Genomic DNA, 21,950 nt, shown 5'->3' with positions numbered 1-21,950 from the left:
CTCCATGTTTGTTGAAGTCTAACTATGGAAGAAAAAATATCACTTGCTTTTGTAACTTGAAAATGAATACACATATGTTAAGACATAAGATATGAATATTTACTTTATTCATTGTTTAAAACCGTTTCTTAATTGATTCTCAACAAATAAAACTACTTAAATGAAGGCAAGCCAATAAAACTCTGTGACTGGGTAAATGTTAGACACCTTTTAAAAAAGTTGTTTCAAACCCTGGAAGAATCTATACAGGCTATTTAATTTTCATCAGACATGAAAATATGGGCAATTTCCTTCAAAGTTAAAACAAATATCACAGGACATCAATTAAAACATTTCTATTTAGATAATTAAATCTAGAGTGGAAATGGGAGACATACCAACAAAACAAAAATGTGGAACCTCATAGCGAATTGAAAATAGCAGTCACTAGAAGTTGGTATTTTAATAATGTATGATAAACATCAAAAACCTAAATTATTTATGTATGCCTGCCCTACATATATTTAGAAAGTGGACTCTGCAACAGGAGAGTTGCAGCAGCTGTGAAGTGCTGGGTGTCCATGACACAACCATGTTATCTCTTACTGCTCCTGTTTCACGTTCTTCTATAGTGAAGTTTTGTAAACTGTATTTCAAATATCCAGATACATTTTAAAGTTGGCAGTAGTAAACATTTGTCTTCAATTACATAATTAAGCTAATAATCACTGAGCGCTGCTTTATGCTGGGAATTCTTTGGAAGTGTTAATTCACATAGTTTTAAAAATAAATATGTGAGGTAGATAATATTATGGTCATCTCCATTTTAAAGATAACGACATTAGGCACAGAGAGTCACTTGCTAAGGGTCACAGGAGAGAGCATGATTGGGATTTTAAGCTGGACTGCTTGATTTTAGAGGCTGGGTTCCTAACCACTAAAATTGATGTCATTCTCTTACAGGTAACTAGCAATAATGACATGTTTACCAGAATTTTTTTGTTTGTTTGTTTTTCATTCTATTTTCCCCACACCTAACTGATCCTAATCAGGTGCCACAAAACTTTAGCCCAAGTAGCACTTTCTTAATACAATAGAATAAGAGTAATCTAGCAGTATTTTTAGTATTTTCATTTTATTTTTTGAGACAGAGTCTTGCTCTGTCCCCCCAGGCTGGAGTGCAGTAGCCCTATCAAAGCTCACTGCAGTCTCAACCTCCCAGACTCAAGCCATCCTTACACCTCAGCCTCCTGAGTCACTGGGACTATAGGCATGCACCACCACACCAGGCTTTTTTTTTTTAATGTTTTGTATAGAGGTGGTCTCACTTGTGTTGCCCAGGCTGGTCTTGAACTTCTGGGCTCAAGTGATCCTCCCACTTTAGTCTTCAGAGTAACCAGGATTACAGGCGGGAGCCACCACACTCAACCTTTAGTATTTTTAACACCAGAACTGTCAGAGTGGAGAGACAAAGAAGGAAAAATGTTAGAAGGGATGCAGAGAAGTGGAGAGAGAGGTAGGGGAAAGAGAAGAAAGCATAGGTGGAGATTAAGACAGACTTAAATTTCCACTTAAAATTACTTCCCTTTGGTTAAAGAATAGCCTAATGTTCTTTATTGTGCCCTCTACTAAAGACAATTGTAAAGGGATTTAGGAATAGCATGAGCTTCTCACACATGTGGCTAAAGCAATGGAAAGAAAAAAAATTCATGATGTATTCTTTATTCTGCCATTTAAAAAAAATTTTTAATAGAGCCTTATTTATGTACTACAGTGTGGCTTCTTCATATTTCATTTTTATGGCTTTTTTTTCAGTATAATGTTTTCTTTTGAAATAGTTTCAGATTCACAAGAAGTTGCAAAAGTGGCCCAGGCTATGGTATACACTTCACTCAGCTTTCCCAGTTCCATCATTAATTTTTTGTATATGAAAAAGTGAATGGATCACTTTCATTGTTTCCAAATCTTCTGAAAAGCACAGAAACTAACACTTGTACAGTACCCACACCAATGGCCTGCAAGGTGGCTCTGCTGCAAGACTCTTGATGAAGCTTGGGGAAGACGTCATCAAACTGTGGACTTGAATGCTAAACCTGCTGGCAGCCTGCCCTCTCACAGTATGGTCTTCGTCATGGGTGCCAACAAGACTTGGCATTGTTTAAAAAGAAAAATAGCTCAGCCAATCTTTGTGATGAAGGTTTTGAATGCTTAACCGAATTCAATTAAGACAGGAAAAAGGAATTGCCTTAACATGTGCAGAATAAAAAAATCTTTGTTTTTATTTTTTTCCAAAGAGCTCACTTTTCTCAAATGAGAAAATGAAGTTTAATTTAGTATAAGAAAGATAAATTGTAATAAAGAAAACTTAAAAGGCTTTGCGTCAAGACAGATTATATTCAAAAGCAATATTTGGGTGATGGGTTAAGAGAACAGCTGGCACAACTAAGGCCTGAATGTGCACCCTGAGGTTGAGAAGAAAATGAAGAGCACTTAATCATATGGACGTTGTACATTTTTCAAGACATAAAACCTCTAATGTTGCTTTTCCCAGACCAAGGTTGGTGAAAAAGCCTGGAGTCTGCTTTATTACATTGGGCTTTCTGCCCAGTTTTAATCACCATTAGGGAAATAGGCCTCTGACCAGGATACCATACTTCACTTTCAGGATGGCTAGTGGCAAATAGCAGTGTATTTCCTAAATTACAGCCTGAATTATAAGTATAGTAGAACAACAACAACAACAAAAAAAACTAAGAAAAACAAATCGTGGGGAGGACTACTACAGGTTTGACTAATTCACCACTTTCTGTAAATGGATCTCCTTCTTCAGCATCGGTTTACTGAGATGTTTAATTCCAAAGTAAAGGAAACAATCTTATGTCAGAGGTCAACAGATCTTCTAAGTGACTGCTATCACTTTAAGATGGACAGAACTCTCATTTCCAAAACTAGGATCTACAATCATGTTCTCGAGAAGGCTTTGGCTTAAAATTCATACCCATTTTTAAAGTATTTTCTAAATGTTTATTCTAGAGACATCTTCCTCTATTCTGGATGATAAGGAATTTTTTTTTTTTTTTGAGATGAGAAGTTCCCAGTATAATAAAATATATTCAATCTAAAATTAAAAAAGCATTTTGAGTTGTATTAAAATTGTCTTCTCTGAAAGAGAGAAATGGAAAGCTTTGTCTAATAAACATTCAGCATGTACCAACTGACCTCCCATCAGTTTTTCCTAGAGAAAAGAAATTTACAGTTTTTCTAGAGACCTTCATAGAAGGTTCTGGAATACTGCTACACGGTGACCCAGTGTACTTAAGTACTTAAGTACTATACTTAAGTACTATAAATATATTAAGTACTATAAATATATTCCATACAAGCTGACATAATTACATAGTGTTAAAAGTCAAATATGCATTAAAATTGGAATATATAGATACAAAGATTGATGCTTATTTAGAATTGATACATTAATAGAACAGAACTGTAGTTCAAATAGGTTGAATTTTTTATTGCCTGTTCTTCAAACAAAAAATGGTTATTTCCTACTCGAACATAACAATATTGATTTGATCCCTAAGCTGTACTTCACTATTTTATATAATTTCTGATTTTACATTTTATGAGGTTTTCCCTCTCATATGTACCCTTAGATGAAATAGTAATATCTCTGTTAAACATTTATTTCTAAATGTTTTTATTTTTTCAAATACTATGTTTTGCCCTAATATTATAAAGTAATGTAGTTTCAGGATAATTGCATTGAGCAGAGATGAAAGGGAGTATTTGACCTTTCAGTTCAGAGTTGTATACAGTGGCTTAAATAAATAAAAACAAGAAGAGAATTCTATACACAGTTGATATATTTTTACCGTGAATAAAGACACAATCTTACAAATATGCATTTTTAAAAACTGATTAGAAGATGGTTTTACATTCACTGACTTGTGATTTGTGTACATGTATAACACACAGTAGGATGTTACCATTTTCATGTAAACTTCATGATAGGAGCAAATTACTTTAGTGTAACAGATTGTGTTTAAAGATATATAACTATAAATCAATTTTCCAGACTGCAGGATTAAGATAAGAAGTGGAGCTAAACTCATTCCTCTTCATACACATAGAAAATTATTAGGTAGGAAAAAAATGCTTTCACCCAATCAAGAATAATATTAGAGTGAAAACTCATTACTTGCAAAAAGTGAAAAAGATATTTGAAATTATCTCTGGCAGGAAGGAGAAGATAAATCATGACCAAATTGGATTCAGAAATAATATTGTTGAATTGAGAAAAATATATATGCTTTCCTCATGCCTATTTATAGATTTAAGTTGTTTGTATACATGTATGCATGTAGTAACAATCTCCATGTATTTTACTCACTGTGTAGTAAAATAGGATTTTATTTTATTTGCCTGAAAATCACCCATTTCAAGCTTTAAGTAGCACCTGCTTGTCCTAGTATTTGTGATGTAATGAAGTTATACTTTGTTATTTATATGCACAGTTAATTTTTGTAATACATACACATACTCATATATAATATACTTCTCCTCTCTCTTTCTTTCTTATAACAATACTGATCAAAGCAGAAGAATATGGAATATAATGGTCCATACTATTATATTAGAATGTAATGGAATACTATTTGCCAGAAACCAGCATCGACAATCCTTTTTTATAGACTGTGCATTGTTCCTGGGCTGATGGAATAAGCAATAAATAATTATTTAAAAAGTGATATAACTGCCTTTCTATCATGCTGTAACACATAAATTATACAAAGGACTCATAACTTTCACTATCTAAGAAAAAAAATCCAGCTGACAAAACATATGCAGTAAAGTCACTGTCTTTAGGCACTTACCACATTTGGCTCAAATGAATTGCAGTGACTTCCTAAAACTTAGACCAAAGTTAAGTACATTTGCATAGATCAAACCACAAATCAGTTGTAGCCAAAATTGCTTCGGTTCAACAGCTGGCAGTATGCCCATATCTCAAGCTCCCCTTGGGTTAACCACTATAGAGAGCATCTAAGGTAATAAGTACTATTTCTAAAGTTTGCCTCCTCAGATCGGCTCAATGTTAGAAAACAACATGAATCAGGTTTGTGAAATGTGAGTAGAGCATTGTGGGGTAGATCCTTAACTGGTGAAACCACACAGAAATAGACAAAGATTGCATAAGGCAAATAAATACAGTAAGCTAGAAATAATCACATTTTCTCCTAGTGAAACCTTAAGAAGTAATATGTGATAATTTTTTAAAAAATATATGCTGTAAAATACAAGGATACAAATATGCATTTAGTCATTCTTTAATAAGGTGCTATTAAGACAGTGATAAATAATTTTAGTTCTGTTTCCTATGTTCTAATTTTTCATTAGTTACTTCATATCTAAGGTATTTACTAAATATATCACAAACTAGTCTCATAAACACTTTAGAGAGCTCTATTAATAATTCCTGTAACTTTTTGCCTGGTAGGCCAAAACTGTAAGAGTAGGCAACTACCCATCTCTGTTTTATCTTTATCTGTTTCTATATCCCTAAGTATAAAATTTTAAATTAAAATTTAGACACTTGGGGGTGACAAATCACAACATAAAATTGTACAGATCTCTTAATGAAAACATATGTGATAAAAGCAAAACTTTTAAATATATATGCTGTTATACCTCCTTCTACCTCCTAGGTCTTGCTGTAGACTTTTTACCCTCAAGACCTTAACTCTTTAACAAATGGATTTTCATTATTTAGTTAATCTATATTAAAATACTAAGAAGAATGAAGGAAAGCAACATTTCTACTCATAAGTAAAATCCTCTAAAAGTCACTGAGTAGAAAGGCACAGACCACTTTTTTACCACTTATGTTCTCACCAAAGTATAAATATTTGCCCCCAATAACCTGACAATCACTGTAAAACGTGGGATTTATGGATGAACAAACTTGGTTCCAGGAATGCCAGTAGGTACTTGAGACAGACCAGACCAAAATACAGCACAACACTAAGCAGGAAGTGCAGTAATAGTTGATGTGGGGAGGACAATTTGTGACATACTTTTAAGAAGGGTATGAAGTCACCAAGGAGTAGCATCCTGGTCCTGGAGCTCAGACTGCAATCGTAGCCATCAAAGATGTTGGTCTGATGTTGAAAGAATCAGAAGAATGTAAAAACAATAAATATATACATAACAGCAATCAGAAATCTCTGTACTTTGTTTGAAAATTGCTAATCCACTTATGTTCGTTCCTATAAAACAGCCTTGACTAGAAGATCTCTAAACTTCCTTCTAATTCATTGCTAGCATTATATTAAATAGGATAACGCTTTTGTACCAACTCACAGTTGACTGTTCTTGGATATAAAACAATGACTAAGCAATTTCAGTGACAACAATAATTTTTTTTTTTTGAGTAGTTCTAACTACTCATCTCTGTGTTACACAATCCTGTTTTTTTTTTTTTTCTCCTCCCTCAAGGTTTAAGGGGGCAAATGGTCTTTGGTCATTAGTACTTAACTTCTCTTTCTTTCATTCACAAAGAGGTATTTCAACACTCAAGCCTTTGTCAGTACTTTGATGAATTGTGCTCTTAAATCTTCTGAAAACAAAAAGCAGACTGCAAGCTCTCACTTTTCCTGAGATTCACCTGGCCATGAGCTTTTTAAGTATCACTTCACAACTCCAACATAACCCAGGGCTGGCTATACCCTTCAGAACTCTGGTGGAAATGAAGCAGGAAGCCAAGTACCTTGGCCTTCAACAGCTTTCTGACTCTAGTTTTCAGCTTGGTGTTTATATACCTTCAACAATCCTAAGGGACCCATTTTCTCCTTAATAAACCTAGTCACCAACTTAAATCCTTGGCTAACAGCCCAGACACACACTTGCTCTGAAGGCCATCAGTAACAATATCCCAGAGGGGCTCCAAATGAAAATTAAAAATCTATAGCTTCTATGTGAGATGATAGATATGTTAATCTGTTTCACTATTGTAATCATCTTTTATTTTTATGTATAGCATAGCATCATGTTGTAAACCTCATATGTACAAAATAAAATTGATTGTTTAAAAAATCAGTAGTTATATGATATGTAATTGTCAGCTGTTCATAACATATCTAGCATATTAACCCTTATGGAAAATCACTGTGATGAAGTGGTGGTGAAGAGAATAGCAAAATTGGCTGTGAAACTCCTTTTAACCATAAAATTTGATTTATTTATCTTTTCAACACGGCAGCAAAAGTACAGTATCTCATTTTCATGACCTTATGTTAGGACTTTTTAAAGCTAGAAATTCCTACTAATAGAGACCAGGTTTATATATATTTGATCTTATCATTAAAATTTCTCCTTATTTGGCATTTTAAAACCTAATTTAGCCTTTCATTCTCAAAGAAATACATTTTTAAGGTAATAACATATATCAAATAAGAGAAAATAAATATAAATAAAGTATTTGTAGAACATGTTCCCTCCTTTTTATTCTTTTATTAAGGGCAGGGTCGGGAACATGAGAAAAATCATTTAAGTACTAGGTTAAAAAGCTCCCACTGTTCTTAAAAACTTTTAGTAAATTAATTTTGAAATAATAGCTTTCTTTACCAAATTTACCTACAATTTTAGAACAGTTAATGGTCAAAACCCATTTAATATTCCTCCCTTACCATAGCAGCACCTACTTTTGTTTAACAAGTCAATAACTAAATGCATGTCAGGCACCATGCTAGGCACTGGGGATATCATGGTGACCAAAACCAGTCGGTTTGGGAACCCAGTTCCCATTCTCAAAAGGCTTACAGTCTAGTAGAGAAGACAGGTATTAATAGGTTTAACATAATTAAAACCTGAAGTGAGTATTCTGAGGCAAAGGAACCTGAAGGAGTTTGAATAAGGATTCCCTTCCTGTGTAGGATGAGTCAGAATTAACCAGAAAGAGGGAGAGTGGGTGAGAATGTGAACTAGAAGAAAATGCATGTTGCCTTAGAAAAGAGAAACATGGTGTATTTGAGGTAAAATGTGGCAATGTGGAGAATGGTATAAGTGAGACTAGGAAAATAAGCAAGAGTCATACCATGCAGAACCATGTCAGTTATGGAAAGATTTGTCTTTGTACCAGAAGACAAATGGGAAGCTACTAAAGACCTTTCAACAGGGACATGAATACTGATAAGTTTGTATTTTTCCAAAATTAGTCTACTCCAACATGGAGAACAAGTTGAAGGGCATGTTCAGGAGATACGGGAAAAACAGTAAGTCATGGTCAAAAGCAAGACTGTGTTTGTGTTCATTAGAGAAGATGAATGGGGAAAGATGACATGCAAGTGGTTTTTGCCCTCAAGAAGGTGTTCCCTTTCAGTATTTACTTTTGGAATCCAGATATATTAATGCAGAGAAGCTGGACTTGGGAGTTAGTATAGCCAAACCAAGCGCCCCAGATGACCTCAGAATTGAAAGCACACGGTGCAAGGGAGCTATGATGGAGACAGAACAACCAGGGGCAGTGGCTGCTAATGGGGGTGAGGTTGAGAAACTTTTGATGACAAAGACCGGACATCTTTCTGATGAGATTTTACCCTTACCCAATGCAGTTCAGTGACATCACTTATTTTACAGGGGAAAAATACAGGAAAAAGTAGAAAAAATATTTAATTATATATAATTATACATACATAAAAATATATATGTAATATATATGAGATATATATATATATTTTACTTAATTTCCTAAGTAAGGCAGAAGAGAAGTCCTTGAGGGGGGAGATGTATGTGTAATTACAGTATAGCACAAACTCAAACTGCTAAAGAAGACACGTTAATAATATGCTTGGCTAGATAAATACACAAGATCCCTTGCCATATGTAAAACCATTTCTTTCCCACTTTTAAAACAGTGCCAAGGGGCACTGTGCATGTACATGACAAGCTGTTTCTAATGATCATCTCCTGCACAACATTTGCCTTGCCCAAAGCACTGTTTGGATTTTCACTTCTTTCAATTACAAGGGTTTAAATTCAAACATGCTATACTAATTTTGAACATTGAAGATTTACTATATTAAACAAATATGGATGACTAAGTTCTGAAAGCAAACATATGTGTTTGATGCAGCAAACCATAATAAAACTGGTAGGTGGGCTGTTGAGAATGTAGACCTACAGAACAGAAACCAGTAGTTCTTGAGTATTTATTGTGAGCCACGCACTCTCACATTTACTATTTCACTTAACAGTCAATACTGGCCAGTGTGACAAGAATTATAACTTCAGTTTTGTAGGTTGATAAAATGGAGGTGCATCAAGTTGAAATAATTCTCTTAGAGAAACATAACTAGTAAGTGGCAATGCTAGAACTCAAATCCTAGTGTGTGTGGTTGAAAGACAAATTATTTTTATAACACCTAGCCTGCAAGAATGAACTACACTTGCTTAGATAATTCTTAGCCTGAGTAGGAACCAAGGCACTGACATTCCTATGGGTGTATGGAGGGATGTGTGTATGAGAGACAAAGACAGAAAGGCAGAGACGTTGACTGGCTGTGAAGGGAGGCTGCAGCAGGTGCAGAGGGAGAGTAAGAAAGGATAAAGGATGGAATGAGCATATCATTGCTTCTCTTCCTAACAAGATGGAGATGGAAAGAAGATAGAGCACATTAATCATTAACCAAAAAAAGTGGATTATGCATATACGTACTTGAGTATGGCACCCCAAAATGAAATTTTTGTGTTTTTAAAAAACAAAATACAAAAAAAAAGTTATATCAGAAATGTTTTAGAGAACTAAGCATATTTTGGCCCAGAGAAGAAGACTCACTGGAGGGCATGGAATCTGTCTTCGCAACCAGGAACAAACATCTTATGGAAGATAATGGAACATATTATATCTAGTTTAAGGGAAGAACTTATACAAATGAGTGAAAACTGCAGGACAAGCTATGGCCTGAGACTAAGAAGTTCCATCTAGCAATGAGAAAATGGGGTAAGCTGACTCAAGAGATAATGAGTTTCCTAATGGAGGAATTCAAATAAGGCCCAAATAAGCTCAGGTCATAAATCTGTTTAAAGAGGATTCACGCATTTACAATTGAACAAGATGATTCCCCAAATCTCTTCTAACTCTCTGGTTCTTATTAATAAGATTTCATGACCTGGTTCAATTTCTGGCTCAGCCATAAACTTACAGTGTGGTCCTGATATATCATCTTGAATGTTATCCTGGAAGCTGGAAGTTAAGAGTCACAGAGAAATGTTCCCACATGTTGGTGGCCCCAGGCACTGGAGCAGTCCCATCAACATTACTTGGTTGCCCTGTGCCTCTGCCTCCTGCTTCCTCACCTACTAAGGGTAATATATATCCAGATCAAAGATATCCATATGGTTAAATTAGATGCAGTCTATAACACTCTTTCCAAAGGTACCATATCATTATCTGTTGGTGCAGTTTGCAAAAATATAAGAATCATGACTCATGTTGCTGAGTGTTGAAGTGACAAACTCTTGATAAACTGAATGTAAGGCTTTGTGTGCTTAAAGAAACACTAAACTGAAAAAATCCTCCATGAGACTTTTTAGTTTTCTAAAAACTGAAATTAGCCTACTCGGAGAGATGCGAAAAAATTAATGATCAGATAAAACTGGCCCAAATTTTAGAATAATTCTATTGAGAATGGACTAGTCAACTACCGAGATGAAAGTTGAATTTTTCAAGAATCAAGTGCCACCCCACCATGGGAAAATACAATGAAAAAAGCAAAAATCTCATTCTCAAATTAGGGCTGAGGGACTGAGCAGGCTTAGGTAAGACATGCATGCAAATAACATGACATAAAATGTGATCTCTGTCATAAGGTAAGTATAAACCAGTTGCTGCAGCCAATTCTTAATTATTTTATGTAATAACTTCTTGTAGCACTTCATATGAGCTAGGCATTGTTCCAAGTGCTTTATATTTAATATAATCCTCATACCAACCTACGAGACAGGTACCATTATTGTCCCTATTTTGCAAATGCAGCAACTGAGGCAAAGGGATGTTAAGAAACTGCACATGGTCTTACAGCTAGTAAGTGGTAGAGAAGAGAGATTGAGCCCTGGTGATCTGTCTGCAGAGTCCATGCTCTTATTCTCTTCATTTTCTTGCCTCTTCAATCTAGACAAGAAAGAGTAAACAATTCCTACTCCAAGGAGAAATGCCAAGAAATAAAATACTTTAGGAATAATGCATATATGAGATTTTACCTGGTAGAACAGAATCAAAATGGTAATACAGAGAAAGAGTAGCATAACAAAGGGATGATGAGAAGAATGTAAGGGGAAAGAGTATGTGAGAAATGGTGAGATCATTCCAGGCTGGCCAGAGATTCAGGGCCATGAATGGGAGTAGCAGGAAGAGACAAATCTAAAAAAGTATATTTTAAGTAGCGCTCATTGGTATGTTGTTGGAAGCTGAAATTTATATTTTAAGAATTGGGTAGACATCAGAAATGATTAATCAGGAGAGTGATAGGACAGAAGATGGAATTTGGAAAGCATCTTCTGGTGGTATATTATGTAGGACAAAATGACAGGGGTAGAAACTGAACAGAAACACCCCAGGAAAAAGGTCGTTGCAATTAATTTAATAAGGGACAGAAGGCCTGAATAAGTGAGGTGGAAATAAAGTCCAAAAGAAGACACAGCAAAGGTAATAAGTGACACAATTTGTACAAATTAAATGTGGGGGTGAGAGAAAGCTTTTGCTCTGTCAATTAGAGTCTGGGTGGCTGCATGGGTATGAAGTGTTCTCCTTAAAAATAAGGAAAACTTGGCAAGACGGAGAAGGTGTGGAAGAGGTGACAAGTTTTGACTGGGACATACTGAGCTTAATGTAGCCGTGGAACACTCAAGAGAAAATGCCACTGGGCAACTGGAAATGTTAGTAAGGAACATGGCAGAGGGGATAGTCAGGAAAGACAGAAATTCAAGTCTTCAGTCCCTCTCATCCAGTGAGAACCAGGTAGCTCTTTTATTTTGAAAGTGGCGGCCTGGAGCCGTGGCTCATGCGGAGGCAGAGGTGGTGGATCACGAGGTCAGGAGATAGAGACCATCCTGGCTAACACGGTGAAACTCCATCTCTACTAAAAGATACAAAAAATTAGCCGGACGTGGTGGCGGGTACCTGTAGTCCTAGCTACTCGGGAGGCAGAGCTTGCAGTGAGCCGAGATCGCGCCACTGCACTCCAGACTGGGAGAGAGAGTGAGACTCCGTCTCAAAAAAGAACGAACGAACGAACGAACGAACGAACGAACGAACGAACGAACGAAAGAAAGAAAGAGTCAAGAATTCGATCTTCTACTGTTTTCTTAGCTTTCTGCCATGATATTAGACAAACTCCACAATTTGTTTTCAATTCCTCTATTTATGAAACAAATGTATTCCCTATCTTTAAGTGTTTTCATGCAAAAAGAAATATGCAGCATTTAGATCATGGAATCACTCAGACCAAGCTAGCTTAAATCTTTGCTCCACTATCTCTTAATTAAGTTGCCATCCAAAGTTCTACTTTCTTTGTGTGAAAAATGGGTATTATTGCCATCATATGATTATGTAAAGTACTTGGTACCTAGTAGGTCCTTGATAAATGTAGCTATTTATTGGATATTTAATGTGATCCAGCCACTTTATTTGCTTAACCTACAACCCGATAAAGAAGATACTACTATTAGTCCTTTTTACAGATAAGAAAACTAAGTCTTAGAGAGGCAAGTAAACTTCCCAATATCTATTTCCAAATGTCATTTTAGGGAAAAATCAGTCTAGAAAAAGTATTCAGGATGGATTAGAGCTACTTTTATTGAAGGAATGTGGTAAGTGTAGACAGTTATTTGTAGGGAGTCTTTTAATCAAAAGCTAATACTAGAGATTCCATTTTCTTAGGTGACAAATGTAGGCATTAATAGCTGATAAAATCAAATTCTACTCTGTAAGAAACTGAGACAAACCTACAGTTTATGATTCTTTGGACTAAATAATCATTTCTTTAGTAGTGTCTTGGGACTTTAACACAAACCAGCCTGCTAAATGTTTGATCATACTTGAAGTCATAATTCAATGATAGCTTTGGGTCATTTGGTAAGGAAATATTCTTCATAGCCCAGAACAAATTTCAGCATTTCGGATTCTTTGGACTCCTTGTGCAACAGTCTTAACTAAGGTGAAACCTGAGGAAGATCTGGGCCTTGATCTTTTAGAGGCTTGGCTTCACCATCACAGTGCTTTCGGAAAATGAAGCACAGCCCATTGATATATCCATTAAAAAAATTACACCTCTGCACAACTAGAAGAGGTGAAGGGAAATCTCTCAAGAACTAACATGTGTTTTAGACCTAAGGGTGTTTGCTAACCAAATTATCATTTAAACTGCTATGGAGGCTATAAATTATAGTGTAGTGAACAAATATAAGAAAATGAAAAATAAGTTAAATGCCAAGTGGTTACATTCTAGAATGGAGAAAGTATTATTGTTCTTTGTAATAACTTAGACTATTGAAATGGAAACAATTTTAAAACCCAGGTTTACTTTTCAACATGTTCTCACTCTATATAGTCATGAAATTAACTCAGAATTTTTAGAGAAAGTAGACTAGAAATTTATTTTCCAGTTTTCATGCAATACCATATTTTGTGTGTCCTCCTCTTACAATGATAGAAACTAGAAAAGTTATATGCAATTATTTTGCCTTTTAAAATGTGAAAATATATTTATAGCAAATGATATATTACTCACTCCAATGATAGATTACTCATGCACATTTTTTATTCTATTTTGAATGTGCCTTGACTGATTTAGTTTATTTTTCTTTTACTTTTTTTTAAGACAAAAGTATTTCCGGAACTATGTCATTTATATTATTTTCCTAAAGAAAATAAAATAATCTCTCAGGCAATTTTTTTTAAAACCTTAGTCCTAACCATAAAAATCTAATTATAAAAGGAAAGGGACTGGGTTAAATCTTCCCTAAGTCTCCTTCCAGCTCTATGATTTTATTAATCCATGACCTTTGGAAAAAACTAAAATGCCCAACACCGGGGGAATGGTCATAGTCTATTCCTATAATACAATGCATGCAGCATTGAAAAGAAAGCTTATTATATTACATGAGAAGGGTGGGATACAGAATGGTATATATTTACACACACAATTATAATTATCTGAATGTGTGAGTATACCTATATACACATACACATATACATACACAGCAGTATAATTACACCAACAATAAAAAGAACACTTTTTAGGAAAGATGTTACGAGATGATTTCAGTTTTGAGGGAATACAGGCAATTTTAATTAATGTCATTGTATTTTCAAAACTATATTAGTTGTCTTTAATGACCTTATAATATAACTAGGTATTTTTAAAATCCATTCTTTGTAACCTTTAGTAGAAGTTGATTTTTTTTCTAACCTAAGCAATTTTATTATTAATATGTTACTGATAAATACAGTATAATTAATTGAATGCTGGACTGGAATCAGCCAATCATGTACAGTTTAATATCTGTAGAGTAATATCACTGTTTTCCAGCTTCATTCTTTCAGGAAAACAGAAACAATGTCACCTTCAAGCGTCCTCAAACTCTCCCACACCAAACAGCAAATATTGCCTAATAATGTTACAAAAATGGGCCTGACTGCAATATGTATTCTTCATTAAGTAGTATAATTTGAATAAATCTAAATTATTTCATTGACATTACTTTAAGCACATGTAGAGATTTTTATCAAACTAATTCAAGAGTTGGAAATAGATGGTTGTGAGTTCCTAATATAATCGATATTGTTTTCAAAGTACCTGTGCTAATTCCTCCAAAAAAAAAGACTAACATTGAAACTATGTCCACAAGGACAAGCTAATTTTTCTTTATACTAAGATATAATCATCTATTTTAGTGAACCATTTCAATCATTCAAAGCATTTGGGATGGCATAGAGCACAGTCTGAAATTTTGGACTTGTTACGGCAAACAGATCTGTTCATGAAGAAAAATAATACAGTAATACAGCTAATTTTCCCCAGTCATCCATTAGTCATTCCTAAACTCTGTGATCTGAACACCTATAACATTTGTCATGTTTATAATTAGATGTCTCAGAATGAGGGAGATGTCTGTATGTCAAAAACTATATAAACCACTCTAAATCTAGCGACTGAGAGCTAGTTTAAAAGGCAATCCCTACACTAACAATTTCCCTTACTTCGCTGAATCTACAGTCTCTAATTTGACTCAGGCAAATAATAGTATTTTACCAACATTCAAACTTTCAACAAAGAGGCATCTACAAAGATAAAAAAGAAAATGGGACTAGACAACTACCATAGATTATTTCAATGATTTCTTTTAGAAACAGTTAAAATGTTATAACTCAGGTTTTACCCTTTTATCCTGGGCAATTTAGGTTAGATTCCAGTTTCCTCATATGTGAAATATGGGCAGTGAATTTCAGTGCATACATTTTTATGATTTCTCTTTGTAAATGTATTATGATTATATCTCATTGGTATATATAAGAATTATAATTACTAACTAACAAGCATGCCTTGATTTCAACTTTTACAAATTCACAAGGAAAGAATATGTTGAAAGCTGCTTCCTCCCCAGAGAGAGAGACCAAAAAAAGAAGAAAAACATTCTCAGGCCTCTAGCGGCAGAAGTCAGACCTTACCTAAAAGCAGACCAGAAAGCACTGCAGGGACACTTCTCCAAAGGAACACTTTTGTGAGACAAGTTAAGAAATGGTAAGAAGTTGACTTTTATAGTTTTGTATGAAATAAAACAAATTAGAAATAGCATGAGTTATCAGAACAAATTTTAAAAGACCATATTATTAATTAAAGAACAAATATGAGGTGGTTAGAGCAAGCTTATAATTGTAGAATGATACTATAAGGACTCAGTATAGAAACAATTTTTGCCATTTTTTCCTCCATCTCTTCCTGCCTTTTCTCATCTCAACATTTAACAAATAACCACATGAGATAGATTCTGAGGATCCATAAATAAAAGACACACTCATGTCTTCAAGTTGTTCATGCATATGCGTGTGCACGTATTTGTGTGTACGTGTGTGTGTGTGTACATTTGCTGGGAGTTGACAGAAGAGCAGGCATACAAACAGATAATTACACAAAAATCCCTTTTCATTTAAAGAGGTTGGGCTCCCAAAAGCCACTATTATAAGATTATTTACAACTGAAAATCTTAAAACTAAGTGGAGAACATTATAATTTAAATGATGTCTTTGCAATATATTTATTTACTAAACCCAAGCAATCAAAAACATAACTCTAACCAAATACTAAATCAATTATATCCTATGCATCTTAAACTAGTCATAATTAGATTAGTTTAATAGCTAATTACTGCTACCATAATAGCAATAATTGGTAAAAGATTTGTGGAAGAGAACATCCAAAGTAAAAGCATGGCGTGGTCTTCTAATTGGTCAATGCTTTTCAGTTGCATGACTAGAGACTGACTTTTTTTTTTTTGTCTCTTGGATCCCAGCTCCTAGGTTCTATTGAGCTCTCAGAGATAAAAAGTAGTGTGCATGCCTGAAAAGGTTTGTGGTTGCCTATAAATAACCTAATTGGAATAACTAAGTATTTTTCAAACCTCTGGTCCAATATTTTTAGGTCCATGGCATTAAGTCTTCTTGTGATAAATCCATGACAAAGTCACTGTCCTTTTTACACATGGCTCACTTTTCAAGGATACCACTGGAGTGCAGTTCTGAAACCTGTTTTTACCTCCTTTATTTTTCCTGATCTTGCCCAATAAGGCCTAATTGAAAAGTCCAACCATCTGCCATCCATTTTATTTCTCTTTTTCATATTCAAACACCAATTTCCCCTTTTCTCCCAACATTTATTCTCAAAAAGAAAACTGGAACAAAATGTTTCATAGTTGTCAAAAATTGAATTGAAATAACACTAATATATTTTACCAGATTTTTTTATAAAGCAGCCCAAGGTAGGAGAGGAATTAAAATACAGTTTTGATACATGTGATGACTCATAAAATAAGCATGAGGTACTACTGAGACCCTTAGACGCTAAAGGCACCTAAACCAGAGAGTAAAGGCCTGGGAAAGTTTTCTGCCAGACTATATCTGGATTAAATTTCATGGATTAGAAAAAAATCAGAAGAAAAAGGGAAATTCAGAGGAATATCATGTGTAAGAGTACTGAGATGAATGAGAATACAACAGACCAGAACAGTGGCAAAAGAAGAGGCTGAAATATTGGAAGATTAGAGATAAAAGAAACAAACAACAAAAACAATTAATTCATCCCAACACTTTAGAAAGCCGAGGCGGGTGGATCACCTGAGGTCAGGGGTTCAAGACTAGCCTGACCAACATGGAGAAACCCCATCTCTACTAAAAATACAAAAATTAGCCAGACGTGGTGGCGCATGCCTATAATCCCAGCTATTCAGGAGGCTGAGGCAGGAGAATCACTTGAACCCAGGAGGCAGAGGTTGCGGTAAGCTGAGATTGTGCCATTGCACTCCAGTCTGGGCAACAAGAGTGAAACTCCATCCCAAAAAAAGAAAAAAAAAAAGAATCTATGAAACTACAAATTTTAAACAGGAATTATTTAAAGCCACGCTATGCAGTCAAACTTTCTGCAATGATCCAATATAAAATTATGTGAAACCATACTGTCTAGCATGGTTGCCACTAGCCACATGTGTCTCTGGAGCACTTGAAATGAATGCAGCGCAATTGAGTAACTAAATTTCAAATCTTATTACATTTATTTAACTCAAATGCAAATGGTCATGTAGTTAATTTTGGAGAGCACAGATTTTTAAACAAATGCTTTATTTTTAATTTGAACCACTGTGAATAGTTTTATGGTAGTAATAATTAAGTTTACTTAATAATCAGGATTTCTGGAGTATTTAATGAGATTTTTATTTTTACTTTTCAGTGAAACAAGTTAATATCTTCAAAGTTTCCATTTTTTGGCTGGGCACAGTGGCTTACTACTATAATCCCAGCCCTTTGGGAGGCTGAAGTAGGTGGATCACTTGAGGCCAGGAGTTCAAGACCAACCTGGCCAACATGATGAAGACCTGTCTCTACAAAAAATACAAAAATTAGCTGGGTGTGGTGGCACGCACCTGTAAATTAGCTGGGTGTGGTGGTGTGTGCCTGTAATCCCAGCTACTCAGGAGGCTGAGGCAGGAGAATCACTTGACCCCGGGAGGCAGAGGTTGCAGTGAGCCAAGATCATGCCACTGTACTCCAGCCTGGGAGACAGAGTGAGACTCTGTCTCGAAAAAACAACAAAGAAGTTTCCATTTTTAAATTACCCACAAAGTAAGATTCTACTTACCACAAACAGGAGAAAGAGAAAATTTGTTATAAATTAGTTAAAAGATGAAAAAAGAGAGAAAAAATTAAAGAGAAAGGAAGGAAAGGCAGGGAAGGGGAGGGGAGGGGAAGGGAGGGGATGGGGAGAGGGGGGGAGGGGAGGGAAAGAGAAGGGCAGGAAGGAAAGAAAAGCAAAGGAAAGGGAAAGGGAAAGGGAAAGGGAAGATCATTTCTCCTAGTTCTCCCATATCCCAATTACTAAGGGATTTTTTTCTCTTTCAGCTCTAAGGCACCTGAGTCACTAAATTTATTGCACTGCAATGATTTTCTAGGGCCAATGTCTACCTTATGAAACCAATATCCATGCCCCAAATAACAAGTTTGTTCTTTTTAAAACCACCTATGTTGTTTTCCTCTGAATAGGCATAGCTGACATAGACCGCCATTGTAATCTTCATACATTATGACAGCCAATTTCTTCATCTATTTTATATACTTCTTACTTCATGAAAATGATAATTCCAGAATTTATTGAGGAAACTATGTCCACATGCACACACACAATGAAGTGTCACATTTGTACTCACAAATTAAAATAGGTTTGTAAAAACTGAATTATAATTTCTAAACAGAATAATTTATGTGCTGAGTTGAAAAATTTTACTCCACTTAGTTGAATCTCCAAGTATTTGTTTTGTAAAGGAGGTTGGACTCATAGAATATCAGTTAATCTAGCAATAGGCCTTATTTGCTCATCAGAGGTTGTGGTTGATGGTCAAGAAAGACAAGGAAAGGGGCTAAGAGTTGGAGAGACTCTCCATGGTCCTGGGAGGGTTTCAAGTACTAAGAGTAGAAGCTCCATGGAATAGTCAAACATGATGGGTCCAAGACCTACAGGATATCTAGCACAGTCCTGCAGGCATGAGGACTAGGGCCTGCAATTCCCAAACTGCTACTAATCAAAAAAACGCATGGTGGCCTGGTAGGCAGTGCACATCAGAGAGATTTGCCAATGAATCTCAGTAATGTGATTGTTCTCTAAGGCAGTAGAAAAGCACCTCAGATGGAAGAGTCCCGGGAGTGTTTCATAGAGTGCTAGAATAGAAATCAGGACAAAAGAATTACAGTAGAAACCCACATATGAGAGCTAGACACCAAGATCTGAATCTGCCTGGAGGGCAGAACAGGATGATGCACTGCTGAGACAGACTTGTGAGTTGTGTTCCTGGATCTTTAACTTTAGGCCAGGCTTCGTCTTGAATATTAGGAAAGGGGTAGATTTTTAAGGGAGCATCTAGTGGTCCCAGTTATGGAGAAAAAGTGAGTTCCAGAGGAAAATAATAATAATCATGATAGCTAGCATTGGACGAGCACTTAGGATGTGCCAGGCACTGTTCTAGGACTTTCCATGTCTCACTTCATTGACTCACTACTCAACCTCAAAACTATATGATTGGTATTATCTCCATTTTATAGATAAGAAAACAGAGTCATGAGATGTTAAATACCCAAGGTTAGAGCTAATAAAGAGTGGAGCCATAATTTAAACCCAAACAGTTGGACTGCATAACTCATTCTCTTAATTAGTACCCCATATATACTGGGCATGAAAGGGCCAGAATACTAGGGAAAAAATTAAAATGTCTTACAGAGGTAAAATGAATTTCACAAATAGCAATAGCTTGATCTATATGTCCCTATCATTCAACTTTGTTCGATGATTATTTGTCAGATAACATTACCTTTCTAAGCACTTTACATGTATTAAAAATCATACGATCTTCTCAACAGCCCTATGAGCTACATATATGTATCATCTCTGCTTGACATATGAAAAGACTACGGTATAGAGAGCTTAGAGCACTTACACAAAGTTACTCCAGAACATATGCTCTTAACCAGTATCCTTCACTGCTTCTCAGGCAGGTGGAGGGAGCACTGTATGCCTCAAACACCTCTATGGGACTTCTGATGGGCAGGAGGCAGCCTGTGTGATTCAGGTTTGGAAATACTGAGCTCTACCCATATGAATTATTATTGTGATTAGAGGTAAACAACACAGATGCTGGAGAAAATCCAAAATATCTTAACACTTCCTAAACTCCCAGTTGCTTTATTATTCAAATACAGTGACCATCCCCTTTAGCCAATTTCAACTATTTCTCAATGGGCAGCCTGACCTCTTACTGTGAATGAGTTCTAGTTACTTAATTACTTTGCATGGACCATATTTTGGTTGGCGTTAATCTTAATCTCAGTTTTCCCATTTCCTTTGCTCTCGATATTATTTCTACCTCCATGTCCCTATCCCTAGAACAGTTCCTTTCTGAAAAGTTTTAGTTACAGAGGGTATAGTTGGAATGCAACCACTCATACAATAGTGGTATAACTATCCAGTCTTTGAGTTGTTAGGAAGGAGGTAATTTCCCTCCAGACCCTCTGTGTTGCTTCCTCTGGGTAATTTACGTTCTTCTGTGACTCCAAACAGTGTGATGAAGACTTTACTAACAGGTGGTTTCTCACTGGGGAACCTCCTGTTCTGGGAGTCTAGCCAAGCCTTTTACAATGATTCTACTTTATTAAATGGGATTTCTGGCATTTTAGCAGCAGAGAGTTCTGCCAAAGTGAAAAAAAAATTACCTACTTATTTGTATTATTATCCCAATGCTCAGGACACACTAATAATCAATACTGGAAACATAGTGCAGCCTTTTAAAATTTAACAAAAAAAAATTTGGCAGTCCCAATAAAATCAAGATAAAAACACACTGTGGAGATATCTTCCTTTACAGCTGCAATTCATTTGAGTGGTTGAGAAGGGCAGTAGCATATTGTGGCCCATGGTTTGTGGTTCACTTTGGACCATCCTAACTTAAGAAGGAAAGGCAAAGATGGCAATGCAACTCAGGTATCTACACTAATAGGACACAACTTGGGCTAATTCCCCATCTCCATGTCCCTACCTCTAGAACACTTCTCAGGTATCCTCCCATTTTCAGAGAACTTTCATGTGATGCATAGAGTTTAGTCATTCCAACAATCCTGTGAAGTACATATAGTGGATATCCCTGTCCTCTTTTAATGGATGAGGAATTTGATGCTCAGAGAGAATAAGCTACATATTCAGGTCACAGAACTCATAAGAGTTGCAGTCCAGAGCTTCATTATATGACCACCAATTGAATATTCTTTCTACTATACCAAAGTATCCCATTCACTCAAAAAATCTAAACTGAATGAACTTCCTTAGGCCTCCATTTTTGTACTGTATCATTCCTGCTTCCAAAAATGGGCAATAACATAGGATGCAATTGTGCATGTATGCAGTCATTTTCTAGCGGCTAGTTCACTGCTCCCCAGATAAGATACATAGGTCAACAGGTACCTCTCCAGACTAGGTGGTAGGTAATTTAGGAAGATTTTGCCAGACTCAGTGAAAGTGCAGAAAAGACGAGCCAATACCCATGCGAAAGCTCATCTGGGTAGCTGCCATAGCCAAACCATTCATGCCCTTCACGATTCTTAATATCTTCATCTGTAAAACCAAGAAAGGAATAACTACCACCTCAAAACAGGTTGTAATGTT

The 21,950-nt window shown here is 35.6% G+C and overlaps 1 protein-coding gene across 22 annotated transcripts in view; it reads right to left on the bottom strand.

Annotated features, from left to right (window-relative positions):
* MAP2 (microtubule associated protein 2) overlaps positions 1–21,950 on the bottom strand; it is a 316,151-nt gene that overhangs the window by 260,621 nt on the left and 33,580 nt on the right. For 7 of the 22 annotated variants that reach the window (XM_074009956.1, XM_074009971.1, XM_074009963.1 and 4 more), the window contains exon 2: positions 6,057–6,140. The exons of the other annotated variants lie outside the window; for them this stretch is intronic. The gene's annotated coding sequence lies outside the window, so the exon portion shown is untranslated. The remainder of the gene's footprint in view (positions 1–6,056; positions 6,141–21,950) is intronic. 22 annotated transcript variants of the gene reach the window in all.

Source organism: Macaca fascicularis, chromosome 12 (genome assembly GCF_037993035.2).
Source record: "Macaca fascicularis isolate 582-1 chromosome 12, T2T-MFA8v1.1".
Classification (NCBI taxonomy): Eukaryota; Metazoa; Chordata; class Mammalia; order Primates; family Cercopithecidae; genus Macaca; species Macaca fascicularis.
This window is presented reverse-complemented; position numbering and strand designations above follow the sequence as displayed.